Here is a 23,440-nt window from a genome sequence, read left to right as displayed (position 1 = left end):
GCGGTTCAAGAAGGCGACTCACCACCACCTTCTCAAGGTCAATTAGGGATGGGCAATAAATGCTGGCCTAGCCAGCGATGCCCAGATCCCATGAATGAATAAAAAAGAACGACATGTGTGAAAGAGCAAACCTCGGGGACTTTTGATACTTGGGACTGGATTTTAACCTGGAGGTGAGTTCTCTGTGAGGGAAGGTGCTGTTGTGAGGTGGGAAACCCAGAAGAACGAGTTTCCCAAATGCCTTGCAGAATTTAACTGCAGTGTGACTTTAAGTGGTGTTCCTGCTTACAGGCAGCCTGATTGACAGACAGGAGGCCCTTCAGGTGGGAAGCCTGCTTCATCGGATTGAAGCCCAAGAGAACAGGAAGGTGTATTGTGGGCATGAGAGACATTGCTGTGAAGGGGTTGGGGGGCACCAATACTCAATACCTTTGGGTGGGGAGGGGGGGGGGTGCGGGGCAGGCGGTGGCTTATGGTGGTGGTGGGGGTATGGGTGTTTAACTGAGTATCCTTTTTGCTCCTCCTGGTCCATAAGCAGTGCTGTAAAGGCACTTACCTGATGGATTCAGCCCTTCTCGCCTCCTTTAAGCTGCCGAGTTTCTCGAGACCTGGCTGTCTGTAGTTAAAACTAGAATTAATGTTAAAATGAAGACTGGCAACCTTGTTATAATATTTAAATGATCAACCTGCATCCCATGATTGGATTGGTCATGCAGCCCTCGTCCGACCTCTTCTCAAACTGGAAGTAGGAGAGTTTGAGACGAATTGGGTTTCTGTCTCGGATGTCTTGCACTTTAACCTCTGACACAACCCCAACTCACTTGTTTGAGAGAGAAAATATAGCCCTTCATGTCCAAACTGCAAGATGGAAAAAGAACGGGTCTCACTCATTAGAAACTCATCTATTCAGAAGTTCATCCAGCGTTTCTGTCTGGACAAGGAAACCTAGGAATAGCTTGACAGCAATGGCAGTCTAAAAGAAACATTTTAAAATGTTTTACTCCAGCACGGTAACTGTGATTTTTTTTTTAAACTCTTAAAATACTGTGAATGTTAAAAATCTGAGTTGTCCAAAGATAGACCTTCTACTGTCTTTTATCCATACGCCAACATGTGATATGCTGTACATAGCTGAGATGTTAAACCGATTTTCATTAGGCTGCGCACCACTTACGAAGTTTTGACCTTCCAATGGAGGTCAGTCCATTACTTTTTGTCAAGGATGTTTCTGTCATACAAACATAATGGTGAATATACATGGCAGTAGAGCAGCACAGACTCCCAAAGCACTAGATGAGTAAAGTCAGAAGTTACCAGGGCACAATTTTGCCTGCATGAATATTGCTTTTCATCGCCAAATTGTTTATTTCCACTGAAATAATTTAATCTGTTTGTTCCCATATGCCTTTAGCGGTGAAAATAGAAGAAAACATTGGATAAGGGCAGCCCAATTTTATTAAGTAACATTTATATCGAGATTCGGATGCAACTGACTGGAACTGGAGCCATGTAACAGCACTGGTGTAAAATCAATCAGTGTTTAAATTATGGCTTTGCATGTGAAATAGATTTTATTTGAAATTCATAATTTTAATAGAAGGATTGCACCTGAGCAGAGCTGGGAACAATGTCCTCGCTTTGCTGGTACTATTGGAGAGGGTTTAAACTAACTTGGCAGGAGTGTGGGAAGCAGGAGATAATGGGGAGGAATACTAAGGTGCAGAGAGAATTGGGAGAGACAGATTGCACTAGAGCAAGAAATAGTAAGGTGGGGTCAGAATAAGAGGGAATGTAATAAGGTCTAAATTAAGTTTACTATGCATGTATGTGATTGCATGGAGTATGATAAATAAGGTTGGTGAACTGCAGGAGCAGATGGCCACGTGGGAATATGATGCCATGGCAATAACGGAGACCTGGCTCCAGAAAGGGCAGGCGTGGGTACTAAATATTCTTGGATACAAGGTGTTCAGGAAAGATAGGGAAGGAAAGAAAGGATGAGGGGTAGCAGTATTGATTAAGGAGAACATTACAGTGCTGGAGAGAGAGGATGTCCTTTAGAGATCAAGGACAGAATCTATTTGGTTAGAGGTACCATTACATTGCTGCATGTATTCCATAGGCCACCAACTAGTGGGAAAGTTGTAGAGGAACAGATTTGCAAGGAAATTAGAGAGATGCAAGAATTTTTAAAAACTTTTTTTCATAGGATGTGTGTCGCTGGCAAGGCCTGCATTAGTTGCCCATCCCTAATTGCCCTTGAGAGGGTGGTGATGGTGAACTACCTTCTTGAACTGTTGCAGTCCATCTGGTGCGGGTATACCCACAGTGCTGTTAGGAAGGGAGTTGCAGGATTTTGATACAGCAACAAAATATATATTTCCAAGTCAGGATGGTGTGTGACTTGGAGGGGAACTTGCAGATGGTGCTGTTCCCATGCATCTTTTGCCCTTGACTTTCAAGGTTGAAGAGGTCGCGGGTTTGGAAAGCGCTGTCAAAGAAAGAGCGGTGAGTTGCTGCAGTGCATCTTGTATATGGTACACACAGCTGCCACTGTGCATCGGTGGTGGAGGGAGTGAATGATTAAGGTGATGGCTGGGGTGCCAATCAAGTGGGCTGCTTTATCCTGGATGGCGTTGAGCTTCTTGAGTGTTGTTGGAGCCACACTCATCCAGGAAAGTGGAGAGTATTCCATCACACTCCTGACTTGTGCCTTGTAGATGGTGGACAGGCTTTGGGAATTCAGGAATAAAAACAAGAAATGCTGGAAATACTCAGCAGGTCTGGCAGCACCTGTGGAGAGAGAAGCAGAGTTAATGTTTCAGGTCAGTGACCCTTCTTCAGAACTGGCAAATATTTGAAATGTAAAAGGTTATAAGCACGTAAAGTGGGGGTGGGGCAGTCTCAGAATAAGGGGAAGGCCACTTAAGACTGTGATGAGGAATTTCTTTACACTCAGGGTGGTGAATCTGTGAAATTCTGTACCCCAGAAGGCTGTGGAAGCTCAATCATTGAGCACGTTGAAGACAGAAATGGATAGATTTCTGGATACTGATGACATCAAGGGATATGGGGATATTGGGGGAAAATGTTGCAGAGATAGATGATCAGCCATGCTCTGTTGGAATGGCGGAGCAGGCTCATTGGGCTGAATGGCCTACGCCTGCTCCTATTTCCTATGATCCTTTGAGACTGGTAGCTAATACAAAAGGGAATTCAAAAGTCTTCTATAGGCATATAACTAGTAAAAGGGTGGTAAAAGGAGTAGCCGATTAGGTACCTAAAGGCTGATTTATGCAAAGAGGCAGGGGGTTCTAGTCTTAACCAAGGAAGAAGATGCTGCCCAAATCATAGTGAAAGAGGAGGTAGTTGAGACACTCTATGGGCTAATAATTGATAAAAGAGGAGGGATCAGATAGGCTGACTGTACTTTAATTTGCTAAGTCACCAGAACTGGATGAGATGCATCCAAGGATACCAAGGGAAGTAAGGGTGGAAGTTGCAGAGGCACTGGCCATAATGCTTCAAACCTCCTTAGATACAGGGATGGTGCCAGAGGACTGGAGAATTGCAAATGTTACACCCTTGCTTAAAAAAAAGTGTAAGGATGATCCCAGCAACTACAGGCCAGTCAGTTTAACCTCGGTGCTGGGAAAGCTTTTAGAAATGATTTTGTCTCTAATTAACAGTCACTTGGACAAATGTTGATTAATTAAGAAAAGCCAGCACGAATTTGTTAAGGAAAAATCACGTTTAACTAACTTGCTTGAGTTCTTGATGAAGTAATGGAGAGGGTTGATGAGGGTAATGCAGTTGATATGATGTTCATGGACTTCCAAAAGGCATTTGATAAAGTGCCACATAACAGGCTTTTAGGCAAAGTCAGAGCCCATGGAATAAAAGGGACAGTAGCAGCATGGATATGAAATTGGTTGAGTGATAGCAAACAAAAAGTAGGGATGAACAATTGTTTTTTGGACTGGAGGAATGTATACAGTGGGGTTCCCAAGGATCAGTGTTAGGACCCCTGCTTTTCCTGATGTTTATTAATGACCTAGACTTGGGTGTTCAGGGCACAATTTCAAAATTTGTGGATGACGGAAAACTTGGAAGTATTGTGAACTGAGAAGGATAGTGATAAACTTCAACAGGACATAGACATGCTGGTGAAATGGGCGGACATATGGTAGATGAAATTTAATGCAGAGAAGTATGAAGTGATTCATTTTGGTAGGAAGAACGAGGAGAGGCAACATAAAATAAAGGGTACAATTGCAAAGGAGGTGCACGAGCAGTGGGACCTAGGTGTCTTCTTTGGCCTCCTTATCTCGAGAGACAATGGGTAAGCGCCTGGAGGTGGTCAGTGGTGTGTGGAGCAGCGCCTGGAGTGGCTATAAAGGCCAATTCTAGAGTGACAGGCTCTTCCACAGGTGCTGCAGAAAAATTTGATTGTCGGGGCTGTTACACAGTTGGCTCTCCCCTTGCGCCTCTGTCTTTTTTCCTGCCAACTGCTAAGTCTCTTCGACTCGCCACACTTTAGCCCCGCCTTTATGGCTGCCCGCCAGCTCTGGCGAACGCTGGCAACTAACTCCCATGACTTGTGATCAATGTCACAGGATTTCATGTCGCGTTTGCAGACGTCTTTAAAGCGGAGACATGGACGGCCGGTGGGTCTGATACCAGTGGCGAGCTCGCTGTACAATGTGTCTTTGGGGATCCTGCCATCTTCCATGCGTCTCACATACGGCAGGATCCCCAAAGATCTAGGTGTATATGTGCATAAATCATTGAAGGGTGCAGGGCAGGTTGAGAAAACGGTTAACAAAATATACAGGATCCTGGGCTTTATAAGTAGGGGCATAGAGTACAAAAGCAAGGAAGTTATGATAAACCTGTCTAAAATACTGGTTTGGCCTCAACTGAAATATTGAGTTGAATTTTACCAGCCCTCCGACGTTGGGGGCCGTGGCAGGGGGGCCTGGAAAATTTTTCCGGGCGAGTCCCGCCTCGACCCCCGGTGCTGAGAAGGCTCCATCGTATTTTACTGGCGGTGGTGAGGTCTCGGTGCGGTCCACCGTCCCCCCACCCTCCCCGCCGCATAGCAGCAGAGCCTTCATTTGCCTAATAAAATTAATTCAAAAACATGTTAATTAATTTACTTGGACAGAGCAGCCGTCCAATATCGATATTTCGACTGGTGGCCAGATGTCCTGCATCTTTGGATCCCCAATTGAGGATTCAAGGCGAGACACTGGTGGGGAGGGGGGAGGAGTTTAAGTTTCAGGTCAGTGGGGGGCGCGGGGAGCGGAGAAAACAAATTCCATTGGCTGAGACGATGGTGGGAAGGGGTTGAAAGGCAAAGATCATAAAGTTTGGTGGCAAAAATGGTTTCGGCGGGGGGTGTAAGAGAGAGAAATAAATTTGTTTAATTGGGGGGGGGGTGGTGAAAAAGGGGCTTTGATGTGGTACTTTACTATTTTTATTTAAATTAAAGGCAATGTTCCTTTTAAAAATTAAAATTGCCAGTAAGGGCTTGCGCGGTGGTAACGGAAGCTGTTGCCAGGGACGGAGTAGCCAACCCCTCTACATCATTGGGGGTGGCCTCTCCGCCCCTTTCATTTAAATGAGCCCCGTGCAAAATATTGTGGGCAATCCACGTGGGCAGACTGCCAAGTTCAGAGCGCGCCACTGCAATTTGTGGCGTGCTCATAAAATTCAGCCCATTGTCTCCAGTTCTGGGCACCACAATTTAGGAACCGTGTTAAGGCAATGGAGAGGGTGCAGAAAAGGTTTACGAGAATGGTTCCAGGGATGAGAAACTTCGGTTACATGGATAGATTGGAGAACATTAGAATTAGGAGCAGGAGTAGGCCATTTGCCCCCTCGAGCCTGCTGTGCCATTCAAAAAGATTATGGCTGATCTGATTGTAACCTCAACTCCACATTCCCGCCTACTCCCAATAACCTTTCACTCTCTTGTTTATCAAGAATCTATCTACCTCTGCCTTAAAGATGTTTAAAGACTCTACTTCCACCACCTTTTGAGGAAGAGTTCCAAAGACTCACCACCCTCTGAGAAATAATTTATCCATCTCTTTCTTTAATGGGCGGCCCCTTATTCTTAAACAGTGACCCCCTAGTTCTAGATTCCCCCACAAGAGGAAACATCCTTTCCACATCCAGCCTGTCTAGACCCCTCCAGGATCTTGTATGTTTCAATCAGGTCGTCTTACTCTTGTAAATTCCAGCGGATATAAGCCCTGCTTGTCCAACCTTTCCTCATAAGACAACCCACCCATTCCAAGTATTAGTCTCGTAAACCTTCTCTGAACTGCTTCCAGTGCATTTACATCCTTCCTTAAATAAGGAGACCAATACTGTACACAGTACTTCAGATGTGGTCTCACCAATGCCCTGTATAACTGAAGCATAACCTCGCTACTTTTGTATTCAATTCCCCTTGCAATAAATGATAACATTCGATTAGCTTTCCTAATTACTTGCTGAACCTGCATACTAACCTTTTGCAATTCACGCAGTAGGACACCCAGATCCCTCTGTATCTCAGAGCTCTGCAATCTCTCACCATTTAGATAATATGCTTTTTTATTCTTCCTGCCAAAGTGGAAAATTTCACATTTTCCCACATTATACTCCATTTGCCAGATCTTTGCCCACTCACTTAACCTATCTGTATCCCTTTGTAGCCTCCTTATGTCCTCTTCACAACTTACTTTCCTACCTACCTTTGTGTCATCAGTAAATTTAGCAACCATACCTTTGGTACCTTCATCCAAGTCATTTATATAAATTATAAAAAGTTGAGGCCCCAGCACTGAACCCTGTAGCAGACGATTCATTGCATCTTGCCAACCAGAAAATGATCCATTTATGCCTACTGTCTGTTTTCTGTTAGCTAGCCAATCTTCTCTTCATGCCAATATGTTACGCCCTACACCATGAACTTTTATTTTCTGCAATAACCTTTGATGTGGCACCTTATCAAATGCCTTCTGGAAATCTAAGTATAGTACATTCACCGAGAAGCTGGGGCTGTTCTCCTTGGAGAAGAGAAGATTAAGAGGAGATTTGATAGAGGATCAAAATCATGAGGAGTCTGGACAGGGTAAATAGGGAGAAATGGTTCCCGTTAGCAGAAGGATCAAGAACCAGAAGGCACAGATTCAAGGTGATGTGCAAAGGAAGCAATACGACATAGGGAAAAACTTTTTTACGTAGTGAGTGGTTAGGATCTGGAATGCAGTGCCTGAGTGTGGTGGAGGCAGATTCAGTTGTAACTATCAAAAAAGAATTGGCCAATTATCTGAAGAAAGAAAATTTGCAGGGCTATGGGGAAAAGTGGGGGGGAGTGGGACTAGCTAAGTTGGTCTTGTGGAGAGCCGGCATGGACACAATGGGCTGAATGGCCTCCTATGCTGGAACCATTCTATGATTCTATGAATTATCAAAAAATTGTGTTCAGATCTTTGGAAACCCACAAAAGTTTCTTTTAATTGACCCACAAAAATAGCAGGGATGTTTTAATCCTCCCTCCCTGACTTGAAACAGATTAAAATAGTCTGTGTGACATATCCACTGACATTATCAACTTTAAGCAGGTGAGGACTTTCTCTAAATGTGCAGATCAAGGTATTTGGGCTGATACTGCGTTTTTAACTGTGGCCTGAGCAGGGAAGTGATGTCACTTTCCCGCCAAATGAAGACAGCTGTATTTATTTATTTTACTTGTGGAACCAGGAGTACTCTTATCAGGCCCCACAAAGAAAGTTTAGGCCTTTCCTGCCCTGGGCTATATCCCTTCCCTTTCATGAGACCATTAGGAATCATGCGAGTTGTGTTATTGCTGCCAGCTGGGGGCTCAAAATGTTGTTTCTGTCTGCCGGTCAGCTGACATTTCCCATGCATTTCGGTATGCTTATGAAGCCTAACAATTATAATCGCAAAGGCCTCACACAGCCAAGGGCAAAGGAGGAGGGTTTGCTGCTCACTTTGCAGCGCTTCATCCCAGCCCCCACCACCTCGCCAGTTCCATTCCCAGTTAAAATTGGGCTTTGTATCTCTCATCAATTTATCAGCTGTTATAGGTTTTTGGTACTTTAATCCATAATAGCTATCCTCAAGATCAACAAAGAATCTTACTACATCTAAACTCAATGGTGGTATGTTTAATTCTTCTTCTTTGGCCTCCTTGTCTCGAGAGACAATGGGTAAGTGCCTGGAGGTGATCAGTGGTTTGTGAAGCAGCGCCTGGAGTGGCTATAAAGGCCAATTCTAGAGTGGCAGACTCTTCCACAGGTGCTGCAGATAAAATTGGTTGTCAGGGCTGTTACGCAGTTGGCTCTCTCCTTGCGCTTCTGTCTTTTTTCCTGCCAACTGCTGAGTCTCTTCGACTCGCCACACTTTAGCCCCGCCTTTATGGCTGCCCGCCAGCTCTGGTGATCGCTGGCAACTGACTCCCATGACTTGTGATCAATGTCACAGGACTTCATGTCACGTTTGCAGACGTCTTTAAAGCGGAGACATGGGCGGCCGGTGGGTCTGATACCAGTGACAAGCTCGCTGTACAATGTGTCCTTGGGGATCCTGCCATCTTCCATGCGGCTCACATGGCCAAGCCATCTCAGGCGCCGCTGGCTTAGTAGGGTGTATATGCTGGGGATGTTGGCCGCCTCGAGGACTTCAGTGTTGGAGATACGGTCCTGCCACCTGATGCCAAGGACGTACGTTGTCCAGGCCTCGCTGCCGTAGAGCAAGGTACTGAGGACTAAAAGCAAAATACTGCGGCTGCTGGAAATCTGAAATAAAAACAAGAAATGCTGGAACCACTCAGCAGGTCTGGCAGCATCTGTGAAAAGAGAAGCAGAGTTAACGTTTCGGGGCAGTGACCCTTCTTCGGAACTGACAAATATTAGAAAAGTCACAGGTGTGACTGAGGAAGGTACTGAGGACACAGGCTTGATACACTTGGACTTTCGTGTTCTGTGTCAGTGCGCCATTTTCCCACACTCTCTTGGCCAGTCTGGACATAGCAATAGAAGCCTTTTCCATGCGCTTGTTGATTTCTGCATCGAGAGACAGGTTACTGGTGATAGTTGAGCCTAAATAGGTGAACTCTTGAACCACTTCCAGAGTGTGGTCACCGATATTTATGGATGGGTCATTTCTGACATCCTGTCCCATGATGTTCGTTTTCTTGAGGCTGATGGTTAGGTCAAATTCGGTGCAGGCAGCCACAAACCTGTCGATGAGTCTCTGCAGACACACTTCAGTGTGAGATGTTAATGCAGCATAGTCAGCAAAGAGGAGTTCCCTGATGAGGACTTTCTGTACTTTGGTCTTCGCTCTTAGACAGGCAAGGTTGAACAACCTGCCACCTGATCTTGTGTGGAGGAAAATTCCTTCTTCTGAAGACTTGAACGCATGAGAGAGCAGCAGGGTGAAGAAGATCCCAAACAGTGTAGGTGCGAGAACACAGCCCTGCTTCGTGCCACTCAGGATAGGAAAGGGGTCTGATGAGGCACCGCTATGCTGAATTGTGCCTTTCATATTGTCGTGGAATGAGGTGATGATAATTAGTAGCTTTGGTGGGCATCCAATCTTTTCTAGTAGTCTGAAGAGACCACGTCTGCTGACGAGGTCAAAGGCTTTGGTGAGATCAATGAAAGCAACGTAGAGGGGCATCTTTTGTTCACGGCATTTCTCCTGTAGCTGTCGAAGGGAGAGCAGCATGTTAATGGTGGATCTCTCTGCTCGAAAGCCACACTGTGCCTCAGGGTAGACACGCTCAGCCAGCTTCTGGAGCCTGTTTAAAGCGACTTGAGCGAAGACTTTCCCCACTATGCTGAGCAGGGAGATTTCACGGTAGTTGTTGCAGTCACCGCGGTCACCCTTGTTCTTATAGAGGGTGATGATATTGGCATCGCGCATGTCCTGTGGTACTGCTCCCTCGACCCAGCACAAGCAAAGCAGTTCGTACAGTGCTGAGAGTATAGCAGGCTTGGCACTCTTGATGATTTCAGGGGTAATGCCGTCCTTCCCAGGGGCTTTTCCACTGGCTAGAGAATCAATGGCATCACTGAGTTCCAATTTTGTTGGCTGTTCGTCCAGCTCATCCATGACTGGCAGAGAGTGGGCTGCATTGAGGGCAGTCTCAGTGACAACATTTTCCCTGGAGTACAGTTCTAGGTATGTTCCATCCAGCGGTCCATTTGCTTGCGTTGGTCAGTGATTATGTAGCATAAGTCTCTGAAGGATGGCGGCGATCGGGGGGGAGGAGCGGCCGCGTGGTTGGCTCAGCGCCCGGGTCCCGATCCCAGTGACGGTGCATTGTTGTGGGGGGGACGATGGTGGGAGCTGGTGAGGTGTTTTGTTGTCTGCACCTCCTCCCCTTGCATCCCTCTCTCCTACCCCCTGCAGCCCCCTTCCCAGCTCTCCCCACCCCCCCCCCCCCCCCCCCCCCCCGGCATTCACCTACCCCTGTGTAGGGGCCCTAACAACCCCACTGCCTTGTGGGCGTCTCAGGAGAAACCAAGGCTAAGGGAATAAACCCTAATACAAAATCCGGAGTGGAACCCGGAAGGCGGTCATGTGTCACCTTTGGCATGTTTCTGGCGGTTCCTGCAGCCATACCAGTGCCAAACGTCGTGCTCTGCACTCCTTTCGACCCCACCAGGAAGGCCGAGAGAGGCGTTTTGACGCTTGGGCAACTCTCAACCTCCGTACATCAGCCCAGGCATGCGCCATGGAGAGGTCACTCCATAGTCGCCTCACAGCGACCAAATCAACACGGAAGGCAGCAGTTACGTGTTATAAGTCCAGCTCAATTGGCGTAGCGATTGGGCGCCACGGGTTGCCTTTGTCGGTGGGAGAGGTCATCTCATCTCACTGGACAGCTACCGCCTGCCTCAAACCGGGCAGCCCCCGGTCAGTAAGGTTCTGTCCCGCCACGGTCCACCTGCTTCAATGGGTGCTTGGAGCTCAGTGTCATTGCCCGACAAGTGAACTGCAACACCGCACCAAACAGCACGACCAAAAAAGGAAAGAAGGTACCAGCCCTTCATTTTGTAAGTTGGAACGTCAGAAATATATGTCCTGGCCTGTCGGAAGACCATACGCAAATCAACGATTCTCGGGAGACCGCCATCATTAACAACGAGCTCAGTAGACTCAATGTGGACATTGCAGCACTCCAGGAGACATGCCTCCCTGCGAGCGGATCTCTAACAGAGCAAGACTACACCTTCTTCTGGCAGGGTAGGGATCCTGAAGAACCAAGACAGCATGGAGTGGGCTTCGCCATCAGAAACACTTTGCTCAGCATGATAGAGCCACCCTCAAATGACTCGGAACGCATACTGTCCATCCGTCTGTTCACCGCCTCTGGTCTAGTACACCTACTCAGCATCTATGCTCCAACACTCTGTTCCCCACCTGAAGCTAAAGACCAGTTCTACGAGGAACTCCATAATATCATTAGTAGCATCCCCAACACCGAACACCTGTTCCTGCTGGGGGACTTTAATGCCAGGGTTGGGGCTGACCATGTCTCATGGCCCTCCTGCCTTGGGCGCTATGGCACTGGTAGGTTGAGTGAGAATGGTCAGAGACTGCTTGAGTTATGTACCTGTCATAATCTCTGCATCACCAACTCATTCTTTCTCACTAAACCCTGTCACCAGGTTTCTTGGAGGCACCCAAGATCACGCCATTGGCACCAGCTGGACTTCATCCTCACAAGGCGAGCCTCTCTAAACAGCGTTCAAATCACACGCTGCTTCCACAGTGCGGACTGCGACACCGACCACTCCCTGGTGTGCAGCAAGGTTAGCCTCAAACCAAAGAAGCTGCGTCACTCCAAGCAGAAGGGCCGCCCGCGCATCAACACTAGCAGAATTTTTCATCCACAGTTGTTACATAAGTTTCTAAATTCACTTGAAAAAGCCCTTCAAAACACTCCCACAGGGGATGTAGAGACCAAGTGGGCCCACATCAGAGACGCCATCTTTGACTCAGCAATGACCACCTATGGCAAATGTGTGAAGAGGAATGCAGACTGGTTTCAATCTCACATTGAAGAGCTGCAACCTGTCATAGCCGTTAAGTTCATTGCACTGCTGAACTACAAGAAAGCCCCCAGCGAGTTAACATCCGTAGCACTTAAAGCAGCCAGAAGCACTGCACAAAGAACAGCCAGGCGCTGCGCAAATGACTACTGGCAACATCTATGCAGTCATATTCAGCTGGCCTCTGACACCGGAAATATCAGAGGAATGTATGATGGCATGAAGAGGGCTTTTGGGCCAACCATCATGAAGATTGCCCCCCTCAAATCTAAATCAGGGGACATAATCACTGACCAACGCAAGCAAATGGACCGCTGAGTGGAACACTACCTATGTTTAATGCTCACAACTAAAATAGTGCACATCATCGTGAATAACAAATGTGCATTTGAAAGTCAGTTGTTTTATTGGAAATATTACACAGTATATGTTCAATGGTCAAATAATTTTTACAAACAGCAAATCTGAAAATATCGGTATACCCACAAGATTGGTTCAAATGAAGGTATTCAAAGCATTGAAAAATTGTCTGCAGCAGTTCAGAGAAGGCCCAACACCATCTTTACAGGGTTACTAAGGATAGCCAAATATTTGGCCTTGCCAGCATTGCCTACATTGAGAACACATTAAAAGAAGCATCCAGTTGGATTCAATTTTTTAATACTTTGAATTAAGTTTTTAATTGAAGGTCTAAGCCACTTCCTGTACTACCAGAAAATTACCTTTTAAATACATCATCAGGAACTTTGTCAACTTGTACAGCCTTTAATAAACCACAATTCCCATTAAAAAAAAATCTTAATTCAAAGCATTCAAATATTAATTGTTTTAGTTTAGTTAAAAAATCCTAAATACTCAATGGTTTAGGAGAGACATTTTTGTTATTGATTTTTCAACAGTAATTGATGCACATTCCTACAAACAAATCCGTTCTCCATAAACAAGCTCTTTTATCTTCAAGAAAGGAGCACACTTGTTCCAATTGCATGTCCTAATGGGGGAAAAAGCATTGATTAAATGACAAAATTGCCTGAAATAAAGTTTTGAGAATTTAATTTCTGGCTTATTTTACAAAATTAAGAAACTCAATTCCCCCACAAGATGAGGGTCACGCCTTTTATACCCTTCAAGCTCTGCTGTTGCACAGATTGCATGCTGAGCACTTCTGCATGCTGGTCAGGCTAGGAAAGTGCAAATTGCATGCTGGTAAAGTTTCAAAATTGCTCTTAAGGCAAATATGCAGAATGTCCAATTGTTGTGAGTTTAAACAAAAAAATCCAACTGAATCACAGGTTCTTGAAACAGGCCAAGGTTTTCAGGTTAAAACTTTAACTAAGGTATGAAAAGTCACCTTCAAGTCACACATAATCCTGACTTGGATATATACTGACTTTCATCACTGTGTCAGTATCCTGGAATTTCCTTCCTTGTGATGGCAGCACTTCACACAAGGACTGTAGCAGTTCAAAGAAAAGGCCCAACACCACCTATTCACAGCAACTAATGATAGCCAAAAATGTAGCCTTGCCAGGATCGCCCACATTCCAAGAAAAAATATTTAAAAAGCATTTTGTTGTCTCCAATTTCAGTGACCTGAGGCACAGCTACAGGTTTGAAAGGTGCCTGCAGCTATGATGAAATTTAATCTTGACTTTTTGGTGGAAGGCCAAGTCTGTGGACTTTCCCTGGGCTATCCAAATGGCTGGCAAGGAAGAAAGCTATGGCAGCTACCTCTATGGGCACAATGCAACTTGGGTGGGCACATAGAACCATAGAAAGGTTACAGCACAGAAAGAGGCCATTTGTCTGCATAGACTTGCCGCCCATTCTAAGCTCAACTTCCAGGACTTGGTCCGTATCCTTGCAGGTTACAGCACTTCAGGTGCAGGTCCAGGTAACTTTTTAAATAAGTTGAGGGTTTCTGCCTCCATTGCCGATCCCGACAGCGAATCCCAGACACCCACCACCCTCTGGGTGAAAAAGGTTTTCCTCATGTCCCCTCTAATCCTTCTACCTGTCACCTTAAATCTGTGCCCCTGGTAATTGATCTCTCTGCTAGGGGAAACAGGTCCTTCCTGTCTACTCTATTGGGCCCCTCATAATTTTGTACGCCTCAATTAAGTCACCCCTCAACCTCCTCGGTTCTAAGGAAAACAAACCTAGCCGATCCAATCTTTCCTCATAGCTGCAAATTTCAAGTCTTGGCAACATTCTTGTAAATCTCCTTTGTACTGTCTCCAGAGCAATTGCGTTCCTCCTGTAATGTGACCAGAACTGTATGCAATACTCCAGCTATGGCCTAACCAGCGTTTAATACAGTTCCAGCATTACATCCCTGCTTTTATATTCTATACCTTGGCCAATAAAGGAAAGCATTCCATATGCCGCTGCCTTTACCTGTCCTGCCACCTTCAGGGACCTATGGATATGCACTTCAAGGTGTCTCACTTCCTCTTCTGTCAATATCCTTCTGTTTATTGTGTATTCCCTTGCTTTGTTTGTCCTCCCCAAATGCATTACCTCACATTTCTCTGTATTGAATTTTATTTGCCACTTTTCATGCCCACTCAACCAAACCACTGATATCATTCTGGAGTCTATAGCTATCCTCTTCACTACCAACTACATGGCCAATTTTTGTGTCATTTGCAAATTTCCCAATCATGCCTCCCGCACTTAAGTCTAAATCATTATATACAATAAACAGCAAGGGACCCAACACTGAGCCCTGTGGATTGCCACTGGAAACCGCTTTCCATTCACAAAAGCATCTGTCAACCATTACCCTTTGTTTCCTGTCACTGAGCCGATTTTGGATCCAACTCGCCACATTCCCTTGTGTCCCATAGGCTTTTACTTTCTGGCCAGTGTGCCATGTGGGACCTTGTCAAATGCCTTACTAAAATTCATGCAGACAACATCCACTGCACTAACCTATCTGTTACTGCCTCAAAAAAATTCAATTAAGTTGTTAAGATACGGCCTTCCCTTAACAAATCCATGCTGACTATCCCTGATTAATCTGTACCTTTCTAAGTGACAGTTTATCCTATCTCTCAGAATTGATTCTAATAATTTGTCCACCCCCAAGGTCAGACTGACGGGCCTGTAATTATTTGGCCTAATACTCGCACCCTTTTAAACAATGGTGCAACGTTCGCAGACCTCTAATCCTCTAGTACCTCACCCGTATCTAGTGAGGATTTGAAAATAGCATCTGCTATTTCGTCCCTGGCTTCCTTTAATTGCCTGGGATACAATCCATCTGGCCCTGGTGACGTATCCACTTTCGAGGATGTCAGACCCTGTAATACTTCCCCTCTCATTATGCTTATCATATCTAATATTGCACACTCCTCCTCTTTAACTACGATGTTTCCATCATCCCTCTCCTTTTTGAAGCCAGACAAAGTACTCATTAAGAACCCTGACCACATCTTTTGCATCTATGCGTACGTTACCTTATATATCTCTGACAGGCCCTACCCTTTCCTTAGTTATCCTTTTGCTCTTAATGTACTGATAAAACATCTATGGGTTTTCCTTGATTTTACCTACCAATATTTTTTCATCTCTTTGCTTTCCTAATTTCCTTTTTTACGTCGCCCCTGCTATACTCCTCTAGGCTTTCTAAAGTATTAAGTTTTTTGTGACTCTCAGGCTTTCTTTTTCTGCTTTCTCTTGCCCTATATGCTTCTAGATAACCAGGGGCCTCTAGATTTCGCAGTTCCACCCTTTTTTCTTTGTTGGGACATGTCTACACTGTGCCTGTAGAATCTCGCTTTTGAATGCCTCCCACTGGTTTGCCACTTTCCACTTTCGCCAGATTGTACAATTTACCTTCTCCAAATTTAGAACTTTTACTCCTGTTCTATCTTTGTCCTTTTCCATTAAGATGCTAAATCTAACTATTATGGTTACTATCTCCAAAATGGTCGCCCACTACTACTTCATCCACTTGCCCAGCTTCATTTCCTAAGACTAAATCTAGAATTGCACCTTTTCTCGTTGGGCTTGTTACGTGCTAGCTAAAAAAGTTCTCTTGAATGCAGTTCAAAAATTTTATGCCGTCTGTGCGCTTCACACTGTTTGTATCCCAGTTGATAGGGAAATTGAAATCCCCAACTATTATTGCCCTATTGTTTTTGTACTCCGAAATCTGCCTACATATTTGTTCTCGTAACTCCCTCTCACTATTTGGGGGTCGCTAGTAGTGTGGCCGTCCCTTTTATATTTCTGAGTTCAACCCATTAGGCCTCATTTGATGTTTTATTTAGCATATCATCCCTCCTCACAGCTATAATTGATTTTTTAACCAATAATGCTATACCCCTCCTTTTTAATCCCCCTCTCTATCCTGCCTGAAAACTCTATAGGCAAGGATGTTGAGCTGCCATTTTTTCCCTTTCAGTCAAGTTTCCATTATAACAATGATATGCTTCCATGTGTCTAACTTTGCCCTCAGCTCATCGGCTTAATTTGCTATACTCCTTGCATTTAAATAAATACCTTTTTTACGGTGCCAAATCCCTGTGCTGTACACTTTTTAACCTTTACTTCTTCTGTCTTTCAGAGTTACTCACCAATTTTCTGCCTCCTGTTCCCTGCTCTGAATTTGTCCTATCTGAAGTTGCCCTCACGTTCCCATCCCCCTGTGAATCTAGTTTAAACCATCCCCAACAGCACTAGCAAACCTTCCTTCAAGGATATTCTTCCCGGTCCTGTTCAGGTTACAACCGTCCGGCTTGTACAAATCCCACCTTACCCAGAACCGGTCCCAAGACCCCAGAAATCTGAAGCCCTCCCTCCTGCACCACCTCTCCAGCCTTGCGTTCATCTCGTGTATTCTCCTATTTCTATACTCACTGGAACATGGCCTTGGGTCCTGCTTGCGAATCCCTTACTTAACTCCCCCTTAACTTCCTTTATTGGCCGAGGTATCGAATTCAAAAGCAGGGATGTAATGCTGGAACTGTATAAAACACAGGTTAGGCCACAGTTGGAGTATTGCGTACAGTTCTGGTCACCACATTACATAAAGGATATAGTTGCTTTGGAGAGAGTACAGAGGAGATTTACAAGAATGTTGCCAGGGCTCGAAAGTTGCAGCTATGAGGAAAGATTGGTTAGGCTAGAGTTGTTTTCCTTAGAACAGAGGTGGCTGAGGGGTGACTTAATAGAGGTGTACAAAATTATGAGGGGCCTAGATAGACTAGACAGGAAGAATCTGTTTCCCCTAGTGGAGAGGTCAATTACCAGGGGGCATAGACTTAAGGTGATTGGTAGAAGGATTAGAGGGGACATGAGGGAAACCTGTTTCACCAGAGGGTCTGGAATTCACTGCCAGGAATTGTGGTGGAAGCAGAAACCCTCAATTCTTTTAAAAGGTACCTGGACCTGCACCTGAAGTATTGTAGCCATCAAGGCTGGAAAGTGGGATTAGATTAGGTGGCTAGTTTTTTTTGGCCGGCGCGGACACGATGGGCTGAATGGCCTCCTTCTGTGCTGTAATTTTCTATGGTTCCCCAAACTCAGCCTGCAGAACCTCATCCCTTTTTCTACCTATATCGTTAGTACCAATGTGCACCACGACCTCTGGCTGTGCACCCTCACCCTGCAGTGTGGTCTGTGGCTGCTCAGCAATATCCATGACCCGTGCACCAGGGAGGCAACATACCATCTGGAATCACAGCTGCGACCACAGAAATGCCTGTCTATTCCCCTAACTATAGAATACCCTACCACTATTGCTGTCCTGTCTTCTCCTCCCCTGCCCAGCTGAGCCACCCATGGTGCTCTGGTCATGACTTTCACTGCATTCTCCAGAGGAGCCCTCTCTTCCATCGGTACTCAAAACTGAAGACTGGTTAGAGAGTGGGATGTCCTCCTGGGTGTCCTGCACTACCAACCTTGCCCTCTTTGTCTGTTTGGCAGCCACTCAGCCCCCCTCTGCCCGCGCTTTCTTAAGCTGCGGGGTGACCACCTCCTGAAACATGCTATCCACATGTGTCTCATCCTTGCTTCGAGTTCCAAGATTCGGCACTTGAGTTTTTGCATTTGGTGGCACTTTCTGCACATGTTGTACAGGACATGGGCAGGATCCCCACATGGCACAGGATGTGCATTGGACAGGTGTGAGCTGCTATGCCTCAAGTTATTTATTTACTGCACTAAAATTGGAAGTTAAATAAACACAGTACAATGATTATAAATAGAAGGAACAAACAAGTAACCACCTACTGACTACTGGTATTTTAGCTTCTACTTAGAAGATAGACTTAAATGTTAGTTTATTTTATTTTTCTCTAAGAAAATATCCACCAGATACTCAACGACTAGCTCCCTGTGCCCCACCGCTCTCTCTCCTTTCTCACGTTATTTGTAGCTCCGAAGTCTCACCCAGCCAATCACCTACCTGCTTCCCTGTGATGTCACACCTCTTTTTCTTCCGAACGCCAGCAGTCTGGCGTCAGCAGCGGCAGCTAGCCCGGCTCCCCTCTTGCTGATTCCCAGTGAACACTCCCATTCGCTTGCGCTCTCTTTTTCAAATTAAATTGATTTTTTCTTAATGTATAGTTCCGCTCCTTACCGAACTTACTCACCAAACTCCTTTATTCACACTCTGTGCACTCAAGCGGCACTCAGTGCAGGAGAGGAGTAATTATTCTGTGTAGTTTGGTTACCCCATGGAAGAAGTTCTTTTCCGTATTGTGAAGTTGACTCATTGGGTAAATTCTTTTTCCTGCTCTGTCAGTCAAGAGCTACACTAGTAGGAAAAACAAATTAGAGATAACATTATAGCCTTCCATTCTCTGTTCTTCGTTCCCCACTGTGTGTGGAACCACTCCTCTTGTATATTTGGTTTATATCTTGGGTAAGTATTGCTTTTGCTTAAAAGTCACTTTTAACTTGATGTTCCAAACTTGTAACAAAGCCCCAGAAAAGTTATCCTGATGTCAAAAGGAAGCATTGTAGCATATCACCTTGGTAACAACTTGTTTACTATATTAAATGGACATCAGATTCACCTGAATATGCAGTTGCATGTACCATCCTTTTCCCAGTTGCTTCATGAAGCTACCTGGCTTATACTGTAATTTGCAAACTGCAGATTTAAAAAAAAAACTGTTTCAGTGCTCCTAAAGCTGCAATCCCTCGTTTTGCATTCCACCCTTTAGTTTCTTTGCTCCATAAGTCCCAGAAGAAAAAATTCCAACTAAAAAGAAAGTAAGTCTTGCATTTATATAGCACCTTTCACATCCTCAGGATCTCCCAAAGCACTTTACAGCCATGAAGTACTTTTGAAGTGTAGTCTCTGTTGTAACACAGGAAACGCAGTATCCAATTTACATACATGAAAGTAAAATGCATTTTTTTTTGTGATTGTGTGGAGAGGTAGTTGGTTCGGACCAGACTTTTTTTTTGAAGTTGTGCAGCGTCTGGGAGCAGGGTTCATAGGAAGGTTTTTTTTTCTGCTTGCCTTTAAATTGATCCAAAACTTAGATTAAAGATTTGAATCAATTCAGGGGGTTGATCATTTTTACCCTGAAACAAACACCACATTTGTCCAAATTTACAAATTATTTTGTTCAATGTCCTTTTGTGTAGAAAACGTGGTGTTGGCTTTATTGGTTTGAGTTGTTCTGATTTAAACCAAATAAATAACCTTATTTCTCACCCCTGATTGTTCTTACGTTCTTAAATCCAGAAAGATAGTTTGGAATTCGAATTGTTCTGAAGTAAGCGATAAAGTGATGCGGCCTCTTCAGTGCCAGCATTTTATTCATACATGATGGGAAGTGCTGATGCACCATGTGATGTATTACTCTGAAAGCTATAAGAAATATGTATTGTAACACAGTGATTGTTTCAAACCCAGTTGAGTACCATATAGATAAAATTATTATACTGAGTAATTTGTAAGACAAGAATTCGGTCGTAGACCCCAGTGATATATTAGAACTATTTTCTTGTTATTCCATCTGTCTGATCAGTTAAGTGAACAGGGTGAACCTTCTACTAAGGAATTTCTCAGGCATGAATGTCCCATTCTCTTTTAACAGGGTGAAGACAATGAGCCCACAGTATCCCACTGTATGAGAAATGGATCTTTCTGAAGCTGCTGCTCCTTCAAAATACAAAGCATGTTTTGTGTTGCCTTCTATAATTAATGCAGTCCTGAAAAGCAGCTGTGGCAGTTGGCTTGTTCTCATAGTCCTCTTAAATATTCCAGAAAAAGAGCTGATGCGCAAGAACAAGAGTTCATTTTAGGTGCCCCCATGCTTCACATAATTATTTTTGTAGACTATTTATGCATTTGTCTTTTGTAAATGGCTACTCATTAAACATTTCATTGGTCCAAAAATTCTGTCATATTTAACATAATTTAATAGTGATACGTATTTCTGAAGTTCTTTGAGTTTGAAATTTGGGAAGTGCTTTCTAGTTCTTTGCTGCTTGGAAAAGTGTGACTTTACATACTGTGGTTTAGCAGTATTAAAAGGGAAGAAGTTTGCTTGGACTAAACCAGTGTGACTTGAAGGTTATCTGCATCACTGAATAAAAACTGCATTGAATGCTAGTCCTTAGAAAAATTTCAGTAGCCAATTGGTTTACTCTGTTTACAAAGACAGCTGTTTAATTTGGCTATTTCGGAGGATGCTATATTTTAAAATGTTATTTCCTGATAAGCTTCATAAACTGCAGTTACTTTAAATTGAATGTCTACCTGGAAGGAAGAGATATATCCTGCATTTATTTTTTTACGAAAAGAGAGGGCATCTGCAATGAATAAGGTTGTGGTATGTGGATTTTGCTTCAGGTATAAGAAGCTAAAATCAGTTTGAACTGCATAGTTTGAAAAATCTTGTACATTAAACCAATCTGCTCCTGAATAATGCACTAATTTAGTCATTGCAAATATGCCCTGCTTTATGGTAAAGTTATCAATGTTCTTTCAATCAAATATTTTGAAGTAAATGTTGCTGAATTGTGTTACAGGGCTAATAAGCTAAATTTTCTCTATAATGCATAATTTCAATAAGCTTTGATTATTGTGTTTAACTGACAGTGAAACCTTGTTTAGTCTCAACTGAATGTACATTTGGGACACATGATACGTTCAGTGTGTACAATCATTTTTAATGTGACTGCATTCCAAATATGTTGGGGTGAGCAAACTTGATAAATGTGGAGAAAATTGAAACAAAATGCTTAACAAAATTTAAGGTAAATCTCTGAAACTTTTGCTGACTGTTCATAAACAACTCACAAAGCTACAACTCACAAAGCTATGTAAAGATTATCGTATCAATTCAGTTTTTTGTAAAGTGGTGAATTCAAACTTTTGAAAATGTAATGGGCCACAAAACAGACCATAATTGTTGTTTCTCCATTCTTTGCATTTCCTATTTTATGTTTCCTTTGAGTTCTACTTTATTTTTATTAGTTTTATTTATTTTTTTCTCCCTTTTTCTCGCCATTTGGCAAAGGCATAAGTTGTTAATCTTGCTGACAGAATGCTACCATCAGGAACTATGTGGGATGAATTGGTTCCAAACGACAAACCAAACCAAGTTAGTTGAAGTCCTGAGCAATTTTTATCTGAAGCAGTTAACTTGATCTGAAATTCTTATTTAAATTTAAACAAGGATTTCCAGATCATTATAATTACTCTTCGACATTTCCTATAAATTAGACAATAATCCATTTTCAGTATTATGAAAAAGCTTCAAGTTGAGTAATGCCTCAGAGTTGAATGGTACTGAAAATTACAGGCTAGTTGTTAAAAGGGATATTATATTCTAGTAAAATATCTGCATGATACCTCTTCCGTGTTTTAAATAGTGGAGGAGTGCATGATGCAACTTGTGAAACAATAGTAGTTAATCTTTAACTGATCATATCCACTGCTATAATTGTTAAAATTGAACTTTTAATAGGTTGTGTAGAGTACATATTCCAGTAGCTAACACATCTACATCTTGTTAATGTTTTTGGTATAGACTATTCCACAAACTGTCTGTTTCTTTAATAATGTCAGTATTTGAATATTTTCTTATTGGTTGCATTGATTTTCTATTCATGTAGAAAGATTGAAGATTTTCAAAGGCAACATTTAAAATATTTGGAGGATCTGCAGATGGATTGCGGTACCCTGTTTCTTTGAATAATTAATGGAATTTCTGGGAGTTTGCTTAGTTCCTCATCACAAGTGTTCTGTCTGAGTACAGAACTACAGACAGCAACATTAAGTAAACTAATGGCCTTACTGAAGGCATTGATCAACTCAACTATATGATGCATTTGATTTTTATTAAAGAAAGCTGGGTTTACCGTATGACGGCTGAAGTCAGAATCATATTTTCATTGTTGAGTCTAAGTAACTTTAAGCAAAGCTTTTTGGGTTTATATTCTTAGCATTGCATATAGAGAAAATAATGTTTGTGTCTTTATCTCTAGAATTGATGTCTTTGAGTACTGTATAGTGAAAATGTTTATAATGTAATAAGATATACAGTGAAGACAATATCCAAAGCTAACCATTGGGAATATTTTCAGAACTGTAAAATAATAATTGTCCTTGGTGTGAACACATTAAACATTTCCTGTCTCTAGAATCCATGACTGGGAATCTTTCCTTGCCTAACTTAAATTCTGCCTAAAGTCCTGTGCTATAATTGAGTTCTTGGCAGACTATTTTTGTGTGCAACTTAAGTTAATGTTAAATGTAATCTGTAGTGCACACTCAGTCAGACAATCCAGTTTTAACTAACTTATATCTTGTAACCTACATATTGAATAACATATTTGCGTGAATGTATGGTGGCAGTTCAAATTATAAAATGAGATTTTAACTAGCTTTGATACACTTTATAAAAACTGGTTTGTTCTCCACATTAATAAAACAATTATAATATAGTTTCTTTATTATTTGTGGATGTTAAACTTGCTGTGAATATATAATTTATATTTTACATCTTCAATAAAACTCAACACAGTACTTGCATTGCAATAACTTTCTTCTCAGTAATATTTTGTTGTTTTTATTATTAGTAGCTATGGCCAGATCACAGGAGACATGCATCTGATTTTCACCATGGTTGTGTTTAGTTAGATATATGCAAGGGAGTAGATAACTTGGTATCAGTACAAAAAAGAACCTTGACACAGCTTGCACCAGTTACATGATCCATGTCATGCACTTCTGCTTTGTTGTTGATACTTCCAACATGTTCTGCAAGTTACATACCTTGTGTAGTGGGAGGATCGTGCTGTCTCCTTGTCAGCTGCTGTGAACTGATGAGTAAGCATATCCTTGGAATTTGGAGCAGTTTCTACTTCATCAGACATTCTCC

At 43.2% G+C, this 23,440-nt stretch overlaps 1 protein-coding gene across 4 annotated transcripts in view; it reads left to right on the top strand.

Annotated features, from left to right (window-relative positions):
* ca8 (carbonic anhydrase VIII) overlaps positions 1–23,062 on the top strand; it is a 93,888-nt gene extending 70,826 nt beyond the window's left edge. For 2 of the 4 annotated variants that reach the window (XM_068030892.1, XM_068030891.1), the window contains exon 10: positions 20,147–23,061. The gene's annotated coding sequence lies outside the window, so the exon portion shown is untranslated. Of the gene's footprint in view, positions 1–20,146 lie in introns of all 4 variants that reach the window. The other 2 variants (XM_068030895.1, XM_068030894.1) reach the window with 2 other exon arrangements.
* The last annotated feature ends 378 nt before the right edge of the window (positions 23,063–23,440 follow it).

This window comes from Heterodontus francisci, chromosome 5 (genome assembly GCF_036365525.1).
Source record: "Heterodontus francisci isolate sHetFra1 chromosome 5, sHetFra1.hap1, whole genome shotgun sequence".
NCBI classification, from domain to species: Eukaryota; Metazoa; Chordata; class Chondrichthyes; order Heterodontiformes; family Heterodontidae; genus Heterodontus; species Heterodontus francisci.
This window is presented reverse-complemented; position numbering and strand designations above follow the sequence as displayed.